The sequence below is a fragment of the Schistocerca cancellata genome, chromosome 6 (genome assembly GCF_023864275.1).
Source record: "Schistocerca cancellata isolate TAMUIC-IGC-003103 chromosome 6, iqSchCanc2.1, whole genome shotgun sequence".
In the NCBI taxonomy this organism is placed as follows: Eukaryota; Metazoa; Arthropoda; class Insecta; order Orthoptera; family Acrididae; genus Schistocerca; species Schistocerca cancellata.
Window position 1 is genome coordinate 457031413 of NC_064631.1, and position 2457 is coordinate 457033869.

Here is a 2457-nt window from a genome sequence, read left to right on the forward strand (position 1 = left end):
GAAGGCCACAACAACATCATAGAAATGTTCAGTTTTTAAAAAAGGTGTTTACAACTTTTAAAACAGCCAAAATAATTTTATATATACCTTGTTAGCACATGCTGTGGTTTTGGTGGATTCCTGTATTTTGCGTTACAACATTTTTTGCTTCACAGTTTTGCATCTGTTACAATGGAACTTAATGCAGAAATTTGTTTGTGTCTTGCGTGTGTCTATCAATGTCTGTGATTGCAATAAGTTTCCAGTTAAATACATAGACACCGACATATTTCAATATTTTTCTTAAAATTTGAGAGTGTCTATATGTACAGACAGGCAACGGCCTTGCCGCAGTGGATACAACGGTTCCCGTCAGATCACCGAAGTTAAGCGCTGTCGGGCGTGGCCGGCACTTGGATGGTGACCATCCGGGCCGCCATGCGCTGTTGCCATTTTTCGGGGGGCACTCAGCCTCGTGATGCCAATTGAGGAGCTACTCGATCGAAAAGTAGCGGCTCCGGTCAAAAAAAAAAAAAAAATAAATAAATAACGTAACGACCGGGAGAGTTGTGTGCCGACCGCACGCCCCTCCTATCCGCATCCTTAGCTGAGGATGACACGGCGGTCGGATGGTACGGATCGGCCACTTATGGCCTGAAGACGGAGTGCTATATGTAGAGACAGTAGAGAGCAGTTTCCGCGCAATTTAATAGAAATTGGTTCTACAAGTTCAGCGAAACACTTCTGGGTAAAAGGAGAAAAAACTGTATCCTCAAGGCGGTTCCTATACAAAAACAAATTTATTTGTAAGTAAATACGGATAAATAAATGAGCTTAAATGTCAAGATGAGGTAGTACTATATGGCCTACTGGTAACACCTGACGATGATAATGCAAGAAGTTATGGAAGTTTGATATTACATAAAAATCCGATGCGGCAAGAAATCCTTCTATCGTTCTCAATAATCTGATATTTCAGTTGCCATAAACGAATGTAGGGTGTTGATAAACAATTTTATATAATACCTGAAGAATGATCAGTGGATCGAAACGTAGTGAATAAAAAGTTTGTTATGAGCAGCTCTTCGCCGTATTGCTTTGTGACTTTTCTCGTTTATAGGTAGAGATTTGACGCCGTGGTTGTCGGTGACAAAGTGAGCAGTTCTCCGCACACACTGACACACAACACATACACACAGAGAGAAAGACTGCCCACTGCAGGCGGAGGCTGGACTCGGCCGGCAGGCAGCCCACCCGCTGTACGGCGAGGAGAAAAAGACGGGCACAATGGGAGCAGGGCAGAGCGCGGGGCCCCATGCAGACCGTGACGGCGCGGGTATTCACTTAAGTTTTACGGCCGGCGGCGAGCGGCCGCACTCGGAGTGTGTTCCCCTGTACGGCCATTACACACTTACTTAGCACTCGCGGCACTTGTGAGACCTGTCCTTGGTTCGAGATCGGGGCCGGCTTCCCACGCGCCGCCGGAAGGGATGTGGGGCGCCTCCTGCGGTATTGTCGCCGCCACTGAAGGCGTTCTCTTGTTGCCGGGAAATAAGCTCAGGAGGCAGCACATTGCCGCGGGCGGTCTGGCGCCGGCGCGACAAAGGGCTGCTGCTGCTTGACCTTGACAGCACCGTCCGAGCGCCGTAACCGTAGCTGCGGATGGGCTTCCTGTCGGCGAGCCAAGACCTACACGGATCCACCAGCTGTATCCCTGCTGTATCTCCGCATAAACGCGTCAAGCGCAAAAGGTCTGCTCATTGTGAATGAATTTGTTACTGACTGAACCTTGCTACAGTTAAGAAGTATTTCTTTCCTCTTTCTTAACCAGCCACTTTTATTGAAAAGCATGTGTCGCGATCATTTTGGATACGTGGTTCCGTATACATAATATACCTCTTCATTATGATTTTCCAGTTCGCCTCAAATTTCTAAATTTCACAAGAGAAACAGTACTGTAGTTTGCACAGGTTCCGCACTCAGCACAGCGTTTGTATATGTTCATTGGTTTTCTGTGTAGGTCGTGCATATTGCCAACATTGTGAACACATTTTTTGTAGCCATATATATATATATATATATATATATATATATATATATATATATATATATATATATATACAGGGTGGTCCATTGATCGTGAGCTGGCCAGATATCTCACGAAATAAGCGTCAAACGAAAAAAACTTTAACGAAATTCGTCTAGCTTTAAGGGGGAAACCAGATGGCGCTGTGGTTGGCCCGCTAGATGGCGCTGCCATAGGTCAAACGGATATCAACTGCGTTTTTTTTTAATAGGAACACCCATTTTTTATTACATATTCGTGTAGTACGTAAAGAAATATGAATGTTTTAGTTGGACCACTTTGTTCGCTTTGTGATAGATGGCGCTGTAATAATCACAAACACATGGCTCACAATTTTAGACGAACAGTTGGTAAAAGTAGGTTTTTTAAATTAAAATACAGAACGTAGTACG

The 2457-nt window shown here is 44.6% G+C and overlaps 1 pseudogene; it reads left to right on the top strand.

The window, feature by feature from the left end:
* The first annotated feature begins 314 nt into the window (after nt 1-314).
* Nucleotides 315-431, top strand: LOC126089913 (5S ribosomal RNA; annotated as a pseudogene).
* Nucleotides 432-2457: the final 2026 nt, after the last annotated feature.